Source organism: Onychostruthus taczanowskii, unplaced genomic scaffold, assembly GCF_017590055.1.
Source record: "Onychostruthus taczanowskii isolate IOZ18803 unplaced genomic scaffold, ASM1759005v1 scaffold131, whole genome shotgun sequence".
Taxonomy (NCBI): domain Eukaryota; kingdom Metazoa; phylum Chordata; class Aves; order Passeriformes; family Passeridae; genus Onychostruthus; species Onychostruthus taczanowskii.
In genome coordinates, this window is record NW_024498474.1 from 45295 (window position 1) to 62490 (window position 17196).

A 17196-nucleotide genomic window follows, 5' to 3' on the forward strand; every position below is an offset into this window, starting at 1 on the left:
GATGTCCCACACCTGCGCTCCTCATCCACCGCCTCTGCCTTTGCTGGAGCCTGACTGTGACACCATGGCTGGGTATGTGCTACATTCTTTAAAGATACTTTGTTTTTGTAGCTGTTAATTACAGATGGGCAACAACTGAGAAAGGAAGCACTTGTAAATATGCACAGATTTGAAACGTTTGTTGGAATTTTTCTGGTCTGTAATAATTCTGATGTTTTTGTGTGATCTATATGATGACTATTTTGCAGTAGAAAAAAGGCTTTTATATAAATGTTTCAGTATTGTGTCTCCATTGGGTGTGGGAGGGTTTGAAGGCGGCTGAAGCCGATGGTAACTTGCAGCCATCAGGTGCTCTCAGCAACTCTTTCTCCAAGTGCCAGGGTTTTTAAATAAAAGTTTTGAAAGTAGAAGTGGGTTTTCAATCAGTGTTTAAGAAATGCAGAAGAAAAAAAAAGACAATAAAACAATCCCAAAATACAGAGATGTTGTTTTAAGGGCAATTTTGATCTCTTTAAGAAATTTCTTCAGAATTAGTGATTTCTTTTGAAAACAAGGAAAACCAGACTTTCTGTTTAGACTAATGATATAAAAAGGTGGTTGAATATACATGTGAATTACTGTTACATATTACTTTTAAGACATGAAGACTTTTAAAACTCATTTATTGAAATAGCATGTCCTTTATTTTCAGGACCTGACCTAAACTTAATTACGGTCAAAGGTGGAACTCCAGCAGTTGATAAAATATGCTGATCTACTAACTTCAGTTAAAATGAGTACTGGAAAGAAGATTGCAGACAGGAAAAAAAAGAGCAAATTTCAGCTAAGAAGAAATGGTGTAACTCTGTGGTTCAGAAAGGCCTGCATACCAGCACCTTATTATTGCCAGCAACAGTGGCACAGCTTAGGGGTATGAGCCCCTTTTTAAAAGCATATTCCCTTCACAGTGAATTCTGAAAGCCTGTCAGGAAAATCAACCCTTTTAGCAGCATTTCCATCTGTACTCAGCCTTCAGAGTTGCTGAAATCTCTGTGGGACCTAAACGTATCCTTAAATGCTGCCCTTAGAGACATTTCCTGAGGAACGAATTTTCTGAAACACGGCCTCTAAATGCATGGAAAACCAGCCAAGCGTCTTTGTCTTCCCATTTCTGAACTTGACATCAATTATAAAAACACTGATTTTTAAAGGTTCTTCCAAAGGAGCTCTTTTCTTGTCATCGTGTGTCACTCTGTCCAGTCACACTTCAAGCCATGGATTTGAAAACCGACCTGCAGAAGCAGCGACCTTTGTCAAAAATTTAACTTGACAGCTTCTCTGTGGGACTTTCAATTAGGATTTTATTTTTAAGAAAAAAAGAACACTGAAAGTGTCAGTGCAAACATATGGGAGGCCTACACATACTGCCTTCTGCTTCAGACTGCAGGATGATCAGGAACACAAAATGCCAAGTTTTGGAGAAAAAGAACTTTAAACCCTTGTTTCAGGACACAGAAAGAGCAGTTTATGCTGTTTGGGTGCTGGTGGCTCTGAGGCCTCATGGGCGTCGCTGAGGGCTCAGCCCAGCGGGCAGAGAGGCGGCTCCGTGCCACCGCTCAGAATCTCGTGTTTTCCACTTAAATTTGGGAGTCTCGATGGAGGACGTTTAAAAACCCCAGCATGTTTCAGTGCTGGTTGCTGAAAGCTTAGATTCTGAGGCGGTGGGAGCTGGTGTGGCTGGAAAGAGCCGAGCCCTCGGGCCGCTCGGAGCCGTCCCAGCCTCGAGGGCAGAAGCCCCTCCCGGCGTCCGCATGGAAACGGGATCGAGGTGTGGGAGCTGCCGTCCCTGGCAGCTCTGCTCCCGGGCTGCCTCCCTGGAAAGCTCATTGCTGTGGCTGTGGGGAATCCCAGGATCCGGTGGAAGCCCTGGCTGCCGCTCCAAGCGCGCTGAGCCCGGCCGGCCCTGCCTCGGCACCGCCGCCATTACCGCAGCCTGGTCAGCTGCGGTGAATGTTACACCGCTCCAGAGCGGAAATTTCCTCCTGAGGTGTGGAGAAAAAACCCGTATAACTGAGTTTATAGCTCGAAAAGTGGTAAAACAGCCCTTGAAGAAGTCATGAAATGTGAATGGACTCAAAGATTTCTGCCTGGATCATCAGCAAGCTTTAAAGACGCACGATGTGTGTGTGAGGGGAAGGCAGGAGCCCCGGCCGAGGAGCGTTCCTGAAATCCCACTGACTTTGTGGTTTTTGTTGTTTTATTTGTATTTGTCACTGAAACGTGACTGGAAAACTGATAAAAATGCTTTGGATAGACACCAGGGGTGAAGGTGCAAAGGACCAATGCTATCCCACACCTGCGCTCCTCATCCACCGCCTCTGCCTTTGCTGGAGCCTGACTGTGACACCATGGCTGGGTATGTGCTACATTCTTTAAAGATACTTTGTTTTCATAGATGTTAATTACAGATGGGCAACAACTGAGAAAGGAAGCACTTGTACATATGCACAGATTTGAAACGTTTGTTGGAATTTTTCTGGTCTGTAATAATTCTGATGTTTTTGTGTGATCTATATAATGACTATTTTGCAGTAGGAAAAAGGCTTTTATGGAAATGTTTCAGTATTGTGTCTCCATTGGGTATGGGAGGGTTTGAAGGGGGCTGAAGCCGATGGTAACTTGCAGCCATCAGGTGCTCTCAGCAACTCTTTCTCCAAGTGCCAGGGTTTTTTTCTAATTCATGGAATGTGAACTTCAGGTAGCTAGAAAATGTCTCAGGCTTTAATTGCCAAATTGTTTCCCAACCCTAAATCTCCAACAAACAGCCAGTGTAAACTACAATTTAAACAAGGCTGACTAAGAAATAACATTCTCCTCTTGAAAATAACAAGAGATTTTTAATTTTTTCCCCCTAGAATTGATATTAATCTTTAAACCAACTGTTTCCAGATGACATTTATATTTTGAGAAGGGAGGATTTTAAATTAAGCTTTATGGTGTAAATTCTTGCTCTGCCCTTAGTGTGTGACTGTTTTGCAAGCCGTGGTCCTTGCTGAGAGCCAGTGGTTGGGAGCCACAAACTCTCGTGGCAAGGCTGGGAGTTACAGGCTGGAAAAACGGGTCATTCACTCATGGAAATGACTGGTATTTAGGGGTTGTTCTGAGAACATGATAAGAATTTAGAAAAAAAGGAGAGGTCATTTTTCCCTAAAGAAATTATACTCATAGAGTGAAATCTTACCCTTTGGGATTTAAGGTTATATACAATGGGTGTATATCGTGTATTAGTGCCAGCTAATAGTTGGCAAAAAGAGGTGACCACAGGTAAGCAGTTATATTTAAAATTACCTGGGAACCTGTCAAAGAATCCAGCTATGAAGGAGGACTTAGAAAAGGAGGAAGGCACCTGATTTGTGACTCTGCACATCTTTTAGGTAAGAAATTCAATGTTTTAGTGTCCTCGGGAACACCTTTGTGGGCTTTTAAATACAGTTGAAAAGAAAATAACCAACAAAAATGCATTTTTATTTTCTTTTTCTGCTGCATTTCTTGACTTTGTGTTACATATCTTTGTAAAATATATTTGGAGGTATTGAGCTAAGTGATGCTTTTCTGTTTGTCTGTACAACTGTGAAAAATGTGAAGTAGCAGAGCTGGGGTTTCTGAGTTACAGAATTCCAGTTTCACTTGTGGATACAGAGAACAGTGCTCCTGCCACATGGGAGACTTTCACACAGGCTGAGAGATAAATATAAACCAAAACATAATTAACTAGGTGCAGGCACTTGGAAGCATATCAGCATTTTCATGTTTACTGAGACTCATGGCTAATTAGTTTAGTTACTGTAAATTTCTCTCGAGGGAGTGAATTACTGAAAAAAAATCCCTTCTCAAATATTGTGTTTAGTGCAGGAAACCAGCAGATCTTGAGAGAGCCGCAGTAACCCAGGAAAAAAACTGGATGTTCCCATGCAAAGGGTCATACCATTTTTCTTCCAACAGGAAAGAGGTTTTGTGACGGGAGAAAGGGAGCAGAGCTCACGTGTGAGTTTCTCTGCTTGGCTGGGTACAAGAGCTCTTCCCTGGGCTGACAGCAGTGGTGGGACACAGGAGAAGGGAACTGTTCGTGGGAGAGCTGAGCTTCTCTCTCACTTCTGTGTGTTGCACTTGGTGGCTGTGTCCGGGTTACATGGACACATGGTTTGTAAAGCTAAACAAACAAACCTGAGAGTATCGAGCGCCTGGGCTGGGAGCAGGCGGGTGCTCGTCTGCTGGAGCCTTCAGTTGCATTTTCCCTGTAATTAGCTGTCCAATTGCTTGTCCAGAGCTGTTGCTGTTGCTAATCTACTTACACATGTAATTAGTCCTAGTTTAAAAATAATCACACAGCCTTTTTAGGTTGTTTGTCCTTTTTTCTTCATTTGTGGGATGTCGGACTGTCATGCTGGTGAACCATTGCTGTGTTTATTTATGGACTACATCATGACTCCATTCTGGATGTGTCCATGGAAGGCCATATGATAGCTAATTATTTCTCAGGCTAAATAAGAGAATAATGAATATCAATTGTAGCCACCTTCAGCGTGGCAGCCATGGCAGGAAAACCTCAGGAGCACCTCCAAGGCTCACACTGGCTACCCATAGTTTTTATTCCCTTTTTTAAATTAAGAAATGTGACCCCACTGATGTGGCACATGATGTTCAGCTTCCTGAGAGCTGAGTTTGGAGAGGGAAGCAGGGCTTACTGGTTTTGTAGGACACTTGGCAAACTGGTGGGAGTGGGTGGAATGTTTGTGTTTGCCTGAGAGAGCTCTGCTGTGCTGAGGGGCCCAGAGAAGAGCTTGGCAGGCCCGTGTGTGGTGCCTGGTGGTGTCACAGCCCCGGTGACACTGAGCCATGGCACAGGGCAGCCGCGTGTCCCTGATCCCAGGAGCACTCCCTGTGCTGCTCAGGGCTGTGTCTGAGCTGCTGCTTTTCCTCCTCTCAGGCTGTCTGCTCCCATCCGTGTTTAAAGCTGTTTGTGCGTTCATGTTTGCTCAGCCCAGCATCCCTGTGGATGTGCCCTTTCCCCTTCCTAGCCATGCCAGAACGTGGATATCACTCACTGCTCCTTCCTCCCACGTTTCCTCCTGTTTCCTCTTTTGTCAGGGATCTGTGGAGCCACCACAAATCCCAGATTTCCCTCCCTTTGCCTGGGACATCACCTAGGATATCGTCCAGGATGTCATCCTGGAGCCAGCACTTTCAGCTCCGAATCTGAGGAGTGAACCTGCATGTCAGCAGACAAAAAAAACCAAAAACCAAAAACAAAAACCCAACCAAAGAAAGAAAAAGAAAGAAAAAAAAAAAAAAAGCGGGCTGTGACTCCAACAAAAGGAAATGTGTGAGCAGGAAGATGGGTGCGGGCTATGAGATCACTGGTGGTGAGCAGAATTAGATTGTTTGGGAAGAAATTCTGCAGTAGGCAATTACAGATTCACCTCTGAGGAGGATGGATCCCTTTCAAACCCTTGTTACCTGCAAACTCCAGCTCTGTAGCAGAGGTTTATGTTCTTTCTCAGGCTGTTCAGTGCCAGTTAAGAGTTAACACTGGAGGCTCCTGTTACCTGCAGGTAGAGCCCATCCATCCCTGCAGCCTGCTCAGCCACAGCTTCAGTAACGCTGCAGTGCTTAGATGGAAACTGCCTTCAGAATAGGAGCAAAAAGGAGAACCTGTAGGAAATGAAAGAAATTGGGATTGATTTTGGTACGTCCTTAACTCACAATGACACCAGCAAATAACATTTCATTAGAGAAAATATAACTAGGCCTGACAGACCAAAAAAGCTCACCACCCTGCAGTGATTTCTGTGGGCTTTAGATCAGGACTTAAAAGAGGAAACAACTGAATAAGATGGCTAAAAAAAGATATTGGCTGAAATAGCTTCCAGATAACTGGTGAGGTGATAAGAAAGGTGCTAGACAGGAGCTTCAGTGGTGTGGAAAAGATGGAGAATGGATTATTGTGCCCAAACCCAGGCACCAGGGAAGATGCCCTGCAGTTCAGCAATGGGCTCCTGCTGCCAGGAGATGATGGACCGTGGATCCCCTCAGGGCTGTCCAGGAGATGATGGACCATGGATCCCCTCAGGGCTGTCCAGGAGATGATGGACCATGGATCCCCTCAGGCTGTCCCGGAGATGATGGATTATGGATCCCCTCAGGGCTGTGCCCACACAGAGCTGGTGGCCACCTCCTGACCCTGGTGGAGCCAGAAGAAATGAGCCCAGATAATCTCCTCTAAATATCAGGTTCTTGGCCAGGATTAGGTGATGCTAAAGAAGCATTCCCACTGCAGTGAGTGCCTGGGATTCCCATAGGAATCCTACATTGAATGAATACTCTGCAGAAATGTCTTGGTTCTTTTAAGCTGTTTACACAGTCAGATGAAAAATCAAACTACAGGAGGTTGATTCTGTGCTGAGCTGTTTACAGAAGCCATTTGGTGATGACAGCTAAAGCCCATTGCTCAGGGTAGATCTCAGTGCTTTGCTTCATTTCTGCCATTTCCATGAACCACTGCTTGGCTTCCAGTCTGAAGTGTGGCCTGAGCTTATCTTCCATCAGATTTTCTTTTGGATACAACTGCTTCCTTGTGCTCTTAACCACTGAGCTAAATGTATTGGTTTTTTCTCTTTTTTTGTTCCTAGATTAATTAAGTGATCCACCTGGTTTATCAGAAATGACCTTTACAATGTACATGAATCACCTTTTGAGCTGATTTTGTGTGGCAGCTTAAGGCGTGGTACAATAGCACCTTGTGTTAAAGTGTGGCTGGCACTTCTCAGTGTGTGAGTCTGCTGGCATCACAGAGTGCATCAGAAGAGATGTGCAGGTTGTACATCCCTGCTGAGCATTTGAGTATTTCTCTGCCTTCCCTGCAGTGGCCTTTCCACATCTGTGCTCGACACATTCGGTACAAACGTCAGTAACACATCAAACAGGTGGTGAAGAGATGTACAATGTGAATATGTGGTGCTGGTGGAAGCTTGACAACTGCCAGCTTTGCTGTGTGCATTTACCTCATCCTCTGTGTTATTTATTCATCTGACACACTTTTGCAAATGAAGCAGATGAGAGGGAACCGAAGGTAAATGAAGCCTGTTTAGGGCAGCTGGAGATGGGAAGGAGATGAAACACCAGCAGGAGCAGAGCACCTGGGTGTTGGTGGCTGCTGCCATCCCTGAGGTGTTCCCCTTAAAAACATGGCTGGAATTATTTAAGGGTTACCAGCATCTCTAGCCCCAAAGCATCTTCATTCTTCTGAACATGCACATAATAAATATTTTATAGTTTAAACTCTGAGTCTTCAAATGATTAAAGGTGGCAAAAGGAAAAAAAAAGTTAAGAAGGTGAGCAAAGGAGCCTTTGTCTAAAGAGAGGGAAAGGTGAATCCAGTCTGTGCATTTAGGCACCAGCCCCAGGTGAAGAGAACAGAAAATGCAGTCCAGTCCTTACGCTGTGTCCTGGCAGCACATAACTGAGGACAGATGGTGACACGGCATTCCTGCAGGTCTTTTCAGGCTGAGTCAAACCCCAGAGTGGAACTATGGGAGTTTCAGATCCTCTCATCTTCTGGCTGTTTGAGCTGGGTTCCCATAGCTTAGCCCAAGGCAGGGAATTGTTTGGGGTCTCTGTGTTGTTCATCTGCTGCTGGGAGTGGAGCTGAGGTGTCGCCACTGCTGTGAGGTGCTGCATGAAGGGTGGGGAGCTGAGCTCTGTCTGCAGAGCTTTGTGCTGTGAAGGGTTCTCACCTCTGGAATCTGCACTCCCCGTGCTCAGTGTTATCCCTGCTGTGTGGCAGTGAATGGCCTGGGGAGCCTGGGTGCAGTTGTATTAATCATAACAGTCATGGCAGAAACAAAAGGGTTCTGCCTTGAAAAACCAACATTAAGTCCATCAAGCTGGATTTCTTTCTGAATGGCTGGTTAACCAAGCCAATTAAGAGCTCCTCTACTGTGATTTTGCTGGTTCATTTATTTGGGCAGCAGGATTCAGGCACTCTGTGTCATACCAGCAATACCAGTTTGATTTGGGCCCATCTTTCCTGTGCCCTCCTACCACATTAGGACCCTGTTGCTCTTCACAGCTCCGTGTTGTCTGAGGAATTCATTTGCAGGCTGGGAGGTGATCAGTAACTCCTGACTCCCTAGGGCTGGTTTGATTATTGATTGGTGAAATCAGCCTGGATATTGCACAGTCACAAACCCCAGAACATAAATCAGCTTTTTTAATGCCTGGAGGCTTTCTTAAAGAAAATCCAGCAAGCCTTTGCTGACACATCGCTGACTGCAGGTAATAATGGCATTTTTGTAACTCAAAGGTTTACACTTAGAGCTCTCTGTCAGGATTTGGGTACACAGTTGTGTCTTTTGTCCTCAGCCTGTTGCTCCTAACAGCTTTGGAGGTGGGAAACCCCGTCAGAAATAAGTAGATAGGATTTCAAAGGTTTCTTTGGCTCTGTTTGCAGTGAGTGCACCCCAGGTTATGTAAAATATGTGAATATTTATTAGGAGAGTGCGAATGAATGCTGCAGTCAGAGAGATCTACTGAGACAAGGGAAAGATCTGGATTCCAGCTGCCACTTGAATTCATACTTCACTTTATTGTGAAGTAGGAAATAGGGATGCATTTCTTCCAGCTGGGCTATCAGAGACCACGTTCCTGCCACGCTGTGCCCCCTGTCATGGCTGAGTGTGGGGGGAGTGTTTGTTTGCAGTGTTGCTCACAGGAGCCTTGGCTGGCTGCACACCTGAGTCACACAGCAGGAGCTGAGTCCAGCTGGCAAAGGTTGTTTCTGGGAACGGGGCACTCGTGGGACAGGGCAGTTTTTAGGGTCTGATCAAGGGAATTATGTGCTGACATGCACTGTGTCCTCCTTGGAGGCCAGGAACTCACTGGACTTGATGAATTTTGAGGAAGTGTATCATTTTTAGCTCTTCAGAAGGGAATTGTTTCTGCATTTCAGTTCTAGAGATGCCAGAATCCTTCAGGCAGTTCAATATGGGGAAAATATATTTTGTCATAAGCTCAATTTGTTTTGCTGTGTCACCAGCTCACATCTCTTTAACTGCTTTTTGAAGCATGGGCAGAAATTGAGCTGTTCAAAGCACGCATCAGCATTGCTGCTGTCTTGGGATGCGTGAAGCCTCCTACTGTCCTTTTACCCCATTTCTGTAGCTCACATGTTTTTGGTACAATAGCACCTTGTGTTAAAGTGGGGCTGTGAAATTTCAGATGAGACCTTTCTTCAAAAAGATTTCTATCTGTAGCCTTTTTTTAATGTGTAATAAATACATCTGGAGATCTGTGCTTTTTGTTCCGTGGAAGAGTTGCAACATTCAGTGGCCCTAATTTAGTTTCTAAATGGCCTGAAGATTTTCTAGCATGGCCCTGAAGTAGCCATGCCTGCAGTGCAAAAAGTCTTTCCTGTCCTTTCGTGTTGTGGTGGCACTGATGTGGCTTTTAGGTTTGGCATTGGCCATGGGATTCTCTTCCTGACTGGAATTGCCACAAAGGGCTTGACTCCTTCAGAATACCCCAATTATTGCTTAATAATTGCAGAGTCTTAGTTTTGTGGGCTTTTTGCTTTCAACACTAAATGTCAATTTTAAATTTTTTTTAATCTGATGGTATTTTGGTTGGACACAGACCTAAAAGGATGGTGGTTTAGGGATTTATGTGTCAGAATGTAAAGGAAATGGGTTAAGTGGTGCTGAGTGTGGCTGGCAGCAGCAGAGCTGGAAGTGGCAGCAGCACAAACTGAGCAGCCATCGTGCACTGGCTCGAGCACACGCCTTCCATGCCTCTTGGTCAGGCTGATGTCAGGGCACCCCAGGAGTGTTTGCTGTGGGGTTTCAGGAGTTGAGTTTGAGATGAGAACAGTGCAAATCTGTGTAATGTTGTCCTGAGGAGCAGCTCAGTGCACACTGGGAAACCGGCAGAGTCCCGGTGCTCCAGAACAAATTAAGGCAACACCATTAACATCCTTACCTTTCCAGGAGTGTCACTCATCCTTCTTCAGCAGTTCTGGGATGCAAGGCAGATGCCATTCCAGTAATTGCATTGGCTTTGTTATTTGTCTGTGCAGTAACCAGATTGATCAGTCAGGCTGCTCACAGGAACAGGTTGGGGACTGCCCTTTGCAAGGTGCACTCTTAGTGAAGCATGAGAAATTGTTTTCTTTTGTTTATTGACTCCTCACTGTGCACTTCTTGTGGCAGCTTTTATTCCCTCCCAAGCCCTGCAGTGCACAGAGGTAAATAGTTGAGGACATGACATGTTTTCCAGCTGCCCACACAACGCTGATGTACCTTAGCTGAGGCTAGACCCAGCTCTGAAACCCCTTTCACAAGAGCCCAGCAGTTCATAATTGCTCACCTCCCTTTGCAGTTTCTGCACCTTGAGGGTCAGGGGGGATGAAGTGCCCTCCCTTACCCTCTCCCAAAGGCGCTGTGCCCTGGCAGCTGGAAGATGAAATGCACTAAGGACACGCTGATTGCTCGTGGTTCAAGTCAGTACGGGGTGAAACTGTAGGAAATGAAGGAGAGGTGTCCCAGATATTGGATGTGTACACTCCGTGTAAAGTCTGATATCCTTTGAATGCTCCAGAAATCAGAGCTCAGGAGTTCAGAAAGTTCCAGCTGTTTGATTTTTATCCCCACTCACGCACAGGAAAGTGACAACAAACTGAAGTATTATTCCAATAATCTTCTTGTTTATTGTTGTTCAGAAAAGGGCTTCTGGCTAAATGTTCATTACCCTTTCTTCACATCCCAGCCAATACAGATCATGACCTTATGGGTGCCCTTTAAAAAATGACTCATTTAAAACTTTTGGAAGGCTATTCACAAAGTCCTCACGTTTGTTGGATAATTGTATAAACTCTGTATGCAAAAACGCAAATCTCTTGGGTTTTTTTCGCCTGAAGGAGAATGGTAAAACGATGAGTTGTGACTGGCGGCATTTCCCTGTGCTGCCATCTGTTTGTAATGCCCTGGAAGGCTGCACTGGCCACATCCATTCCTCTTTCCCAGCGGTCAGTTCTGCAGTTTCCATCCCAGTCAGTCCCTTAGCCGAGCGCGTTGGTACCTGCAGCCGTGCGAGGCGGATTTGGTCACAGGAGGGCAGCGAGGGCTCTTTGTCCCAGCGCAGCCCGGTGTGACATTGCCCTGCCCCAGGGCACCGTTTATGTCCCTGTGGAGTTTGTTTCCCGCAGCAGCGCTTCCAGGCACGGGCGTGCTCGGATCTCAGGGATGGGGTTAGATGGGCAGCATTCCAGCCTGAGGTGTGGGATGTTTATTTGTGTTTGTGCCAGGTTTTAAAAAAGCATGTTTAATAGCTATCTCTTGTCTAATATGCTGTGACATTCTATCTGAAAGATGCTTAGAACTGCGCTTGACCAAAAACCACAACACGAGGTTCTGCCCAGGCTGATGCTGTGCGCCTGTAATTCGGGCTCGGTGAGCTGCAGCGGGGCGGCCGCAGAGCCCCCAGGGCTTTGCCCTTCGTCCCTCTCCAGCTCCCGGGGCAGGGTGTGTCCTGCGGGGCCGCTGGCACCGGGGCTGGGCCGGGCTCAGGGCTGGGCACAGCGAGGGAGAGGAAGGTGCCTTCCTCCCAGTCCCGGTTCCTGGGAGCAGTGACTCTCACCTCCAGGCTGTGCGCACGGCTGATGCTGAAGTGGCTTCACTTTTGTGATGTTCACCTTGTCCCCCTCCTCTGCTGTACCAGGGCTACTTAAACAGGACTTTGGCTTAGTTGGATCCTCTACCAGTTACCGAGGTGCAAGTACCATTAGCCAGTAAATTTTGGGTTATTTTAAAGGAATTCAGCAATGTCCTTCAGTATTTCAGCTAATGGCATTATGTGCCTGGATTCCTCAGTGTCCTCTCAGAATTTTCCCCTGCAGCCTAAAGACTGAGCACTGTACATGAAGCTGTCCCCAGTTAAAACCCATCATTGTGGATAGCTGCTGTTCTGGGAGAGAAAACCTTTCCCTGTAGAAAAGCAAGTAGCCCAGTTCTCCACAGAGAACACAGTTCCTCAAAGCTTCTCCTGTGCAACGCCAGAGCACAGCTTTAGTGAATGTGGTGAAGCCGTGGTTACAGGTATTCATTCTGAATAAATGAACATGGAAACAATTTATTTTTGATGATTCAGTTTATTAGCACACACTTCTCTGTGCAGCCAAGCCTAAAATAAAGCTGTTTTGGGGCTTTTATCTGTCACTTAGTGAGGGTTCTTTGAACTGCCATTCAGCTCAGCAATGTTCCCAAAATGCCTCAATTCCAATTTCACTTGGTATTTCCATTCACAAGGCTTCACCCTCCCTCCCTCTGCCCTGTACTCTCTGGAGATCCTAAACCATCTACAAATCTTCCATTTTATTGCCCAGGTAATGGTGTTATTTGAGGATTCAGATTGTTTAGGTGCATCCCAAGTAAAATACTTGGCACGTGCTGGAGCTCTGAAATTGTAGGGAGATGAAAGGCAGGGCCCTTGCTCCTTCTGTTGCAGACTAAAGCTGAAATTCTGGTGGCTTTTGACTTTCCTGACACTTCTCTGGTTTAGATTGGTACGAGCAGCCCAAATTTAAACCCAGTTCCAGGTCAGAGAGACTTGCAGGATCTCTGCTGGTCCAGCTCAGATCAAGGATGTGGTTAAACTCTCTTGGCACGTACCTTCATGGGAATGCAGCAAAAGCACTTTCCCTTGGTGGCCTTTTGTGACAATTGTGGCACCGAGCAGAAAACCTGGATATTGATGTGACAGCTGGGCTGGGCTTTTTTAATCAGTTGGGACAACTCAAAACTGTCTTAGTGACATGGTTTTGGTTTTTTTTTCTATTTGTGTGTTTCAAGCCAAGTCAGGAGCAATGTCTGTGTTACCAACACTTAACTCCCACTTGTTTGTTTTTGAGTTTCTGGTTTTCAGATTGCTGGGCAGAAAAACTCACTGGGAATCCTGAGTTCCTGCTGGTGGTCAGGATTTTGTAATGCCAAGTTGTAATGTGTCTGTGGGTACCACATGTAAGGAACTGCTCCTTTCAGATCCCCACAGGCAGCCCTGCCTGGTCAGGGCTGGTGTGCAGCAGCCAGCCCTGCTGAAATCAGTGATCCTCACATTGCACAGCTGGTTTTCCATAGGGAAACCCCCTTTGTGTTTGCCTGAGGTCCTGGCTCCCTTTCCCCACGGCTGGCAGGGCTATTACAGTACTGTTCAGTAAATGTTAACTGTCACAAATAATTCATACCAGGCATGCTGGAGAGCACCTGGGGGAAAGTGAGCTCTGAAATAGGATGGAATGATTCTGTAACGTGGTAGGGAAAGGCCTCCCCTGGATAATGAGCAGGAGAAGAGCCATTTCTGCTGCAGCATCCATGGGGCATTCTTCCCTTTGGAACAGAGAAGGTTCCCATGTCTTTGAGGTAACTCGAGTGGCCTTGTGGTTTTTAATTCAGCAGCTAAATCTTCCAGGAAAGCTCACTGTTTACTGGGTCTGGGTCTGCAGAAAAGACAGCCTAACGTATTCAAGTGGAGCAACCCAATTTTTAAACATTTTCCATAATAATCTAGTATTAGGAGTGTTTATAGGAAGTGCTGACAAATGTAGAGCAGTAATTGGGCAGTCTCTAAAGTACATTGAATTAGTGTTAGGTGTGTGACTGTTCAGTTCAGAGGCCAGATGGGGGTTCCAAAGCCGTGTTTACTGTGCTGGGACAGCCCTGAGACAACCAGGCAGGAGAAAGGTATTCCCAGTGTAGAGGGGCTGCTCTTCCCAGCTGGGCCAAGGAAATGGCCACTTTTTCTGAGCAGGATTTCTGTGGCTAACACTGGGAGAAGCCGAGGCTGTTAACAGCTCAGGGAACTGGAGCTGGGTATGGAGCAGGCACGAATCCATCTGTCCAGGCAAGCTCCAAACAAAACTCTTGCCCTGGCTCCTTTCCTCCTCCTTTCCTGGCCTGTCCATGGTGGCAGAGGGGCTCAAGGCCTGGCTGAGCACAGCACCTGCAGCCTCAGGCCACTGCTGCAGGCACAGGGACAATGGATGGAAGGGGACAATGGATGGAAGCTGTAACTGCTGTAGGGAACAGAATTCCTGGTGTAGGACGTGGCTGGGACACTTGGCAGGGACCAGGGGCAGCTTTATCTCCCTGTCCCCATGCAGTAAATGAGGTCCTGGCAGTCTGGGCTCCAGCTCCCTGCTCAACAGAGCCGTGATCCATTGGCACTGTGGGAAGGAGCTGCAGGGACCCCTGAGCCCAGGAGAGATCCCAGAATTTATTTAGTGGAAGTCTCATGTGCCCCATAAAGGCACAAATATCCGGGCACAGGCACTGGCTTGGTTCTGGAGAGCTTTTAATGCATTCAGATGAAAAGAGAGTGAGAGTTCAGGGCACACTGAGACTGCTCTGCCTTGCACAGCACTGTCCATTTGTTGTGCAGTTTTGGGGTGATTTGGGGCTTACAGCAAACCCAGGGGTGCCTTTGTAGCCCCTGGCCTAAACCCCGGCGTTCCTGCAGCTTGTGGTTCTCAGGATTAGCTCTGTGAAGCCCAAAGAAACTCCAGCCAGGAGAGCTCTGGACTAGAAATTTGGGTTCCTTCTGGAGGCACCAAACCTGGGTCTGGTTCTTTCAGGCACACAGCAGCAACCCCCCTTTACATGGGAGCCTGTGCCAGGGAGGTGCTTGGGCCCCCCTCTGCATCCCAATCCAGCAGAGGCACAGCCAGTGTCACAGGGGGCCTCAGGAGGGGGAGCAGCTTTCTGCTCGCTCTGTTTCCAGTTCTCCAAAATCCTTGGCAGTCCTGTAGCAAGGGATCACTTGTACAGCAAAAGAGAGCGTGGCTGGTCCTTGGGGGTGTTGGAAATCACAAAGCCTTGGCATTTCTATTTCCAACACGCCCGTTATCCTGAGGGGTCCTGAAGGGTGAAAGATGGGAAAGATACAAAATGCTGCAGATGGGCTTTCTTTAGAGACTGGCTTAACATGAAAATCAAGAATTTCTCCTTTTAAGTGTGCCAGTGTCTTCATGCCAAGGGAAGCTCAGTGCTCCCAAGGAACAGTTATTTCTCCTTTCATCCCACATGTGCAGCACTGATGGGCATAGCTGGACATCCACCTGCAGCAGCAGTGCTGGGAAGTTCCAGTGGAATCATCAAACACAGAGAGGAGCCACTGCCCTCTCTCCTCTCAGAGCTCGGGAAAAACCAACTGGCACAGTTAATCCACAGACAGCTGTTAGGGAAGCCTGGCACTGATACTGTGGGGATGGGCTCTTGCTTAGTCTGCATCTTTGCTCCTACAAATTTTGGGCTATTTGCAGTAGGTGTGTTTCCATACAGGGTAAATGCTATGAATCCCTTTTTTTTTTTTTTTGGTTCAAATTTGGCATATGTAGGCTTGAATACAGCCAGTCATGCTCTGAAATTACACGTTCTGGAAGGTTTTACTGAAGTATTTATTTTTGCTGTAAATATTTCATTGGGATGAAGCAGCCAGGCCCAAGGAAGGCCCTGGTCCCTGGTGTGTGCTGTGACCAGCAGTGGATTTGTTCCCTCTTGGCTTTGCTCTCTGCTTCCCGGGGCAGCTGCAGGTGGGGTCTGAAAGCAGCTGGGACCCGCTGCCCTCCTTTGGGCAGCTCCAGCAGCTGGAGCCGTGGCAGAGCCTGACTCCATCCCACATGGGGGTTTGGAAAGAGGCAGCAGGACAGCAGGCAGGGAGCCAGTGGCACAAGGAAGGAGCAACTGGTGGCATTTGGGTATGGAGTGCTCTTGGATTTCTCTTTAAAGGTGTGGGCACGTGTGGAGTTTGGCAAAGGGAAGAAAAGTGACCGGAGCTCCTGTTGGTGCAACCCCACTGGAGTCAGTCCCCCACTCCCAGCCTGAGTTTATGCCAGAAAAATCCCCGGCTGCTGGATTTCTCTGGAGCAACAGTGACACCTCGTGGTTCAGTTTTAATTGTTCCACGTGGAAATGTTTGTTCCCACGCCCTCCACCTCTGCCCGTGTGGAAACCAGCAGCTGGAATTCAGGCAGCATCCTTGGCCATCTGCTGGGCACATCCCTAGACCTGACAGCACAAGAACTGATGGATGCAGAACTGCTCAGAGCAGGTGCCAAGGCTGCGTGGGAATGCAGTTAGCAGGATCCTATTATTGGGGAATGGTGTTTTAATTGGCAGCTGACTGGTAATTGGGTACTGCACACAATTCATTAGGAGGACACAGAGAAACCTTGGATGCGCATGGACAACAGAAGGCTGAGGCCCTTGCTGCCATGCAGTTTAGGGATGGCAGTGTCCTTGTTTTAATTTGGGAGAATGCAATTAATTAATGTGTTTCAGATCTCCATTCCCACCGTGGTAACCTCCCCCCTTTTTATTTTGGTTTCCATCTCTGAGCATAACTTGTGCTGCTGTGTTTGCCAGTCTGCTTGCAAGACTTTATTCAATTCAGATCTAATTTTTTTTTTCCTGGCATATTGAATTTGTTGCTCCAGAGCATTTTTCATTCCAACAGCAGCAACCCCCCTTTACATGGGAGCCTGTGCCAGGGAGGTGCTTGGGCCCCCCTCTGCATCCCAATCCAGCAGAGGCACAGCCAGTGTCACAGGGGGCCTCAGGAGGGGGAGCAGCTTTCTGCTCGCTCTGTTTCCAGTTCTCCAAAATCCTTGGCAGTCCTGTAGCAAGGGATCACTTGTACAGCAAAAGAGAGCGTGGCTGGTCCTTGGGGGTGTTGGAAATCACAAAGCCTTGGCATTTCTATTTCCAACACGCCCGTTATCCTGAGGGGTCCTGAAGGGTGAAAGATGGGAAAGATACAAAATGCTGCAGATGGGCTTTCTTTAGAGACTGGCTTAACATGAAAATCAAGAATTTCTCCTTTTAAGAGTGCCAGTGTCTTCATGCCAAGGGAAGCTCAGTGCTCCCAAGGAACAGTTATTTCTCCTTTCATCCCACATGTGCAGCACTGATGGGCATAGCTGGACATCCACCTGCAGCAGCAGTGCTGGGAAGTTCCAGTGGAATCATCAAACACAGAGAGGAGCCACTGCCCTCTCTCCTCTCAGAGCTCGGGAAAAACCAACTGGCACAGTTAATCCACAGACAGCTGTTAGGGAAGCCTGGCACTGATACTGTGGGGATGGGCTCTTGCTTAGTCTGCATCTTTGCTCCTACA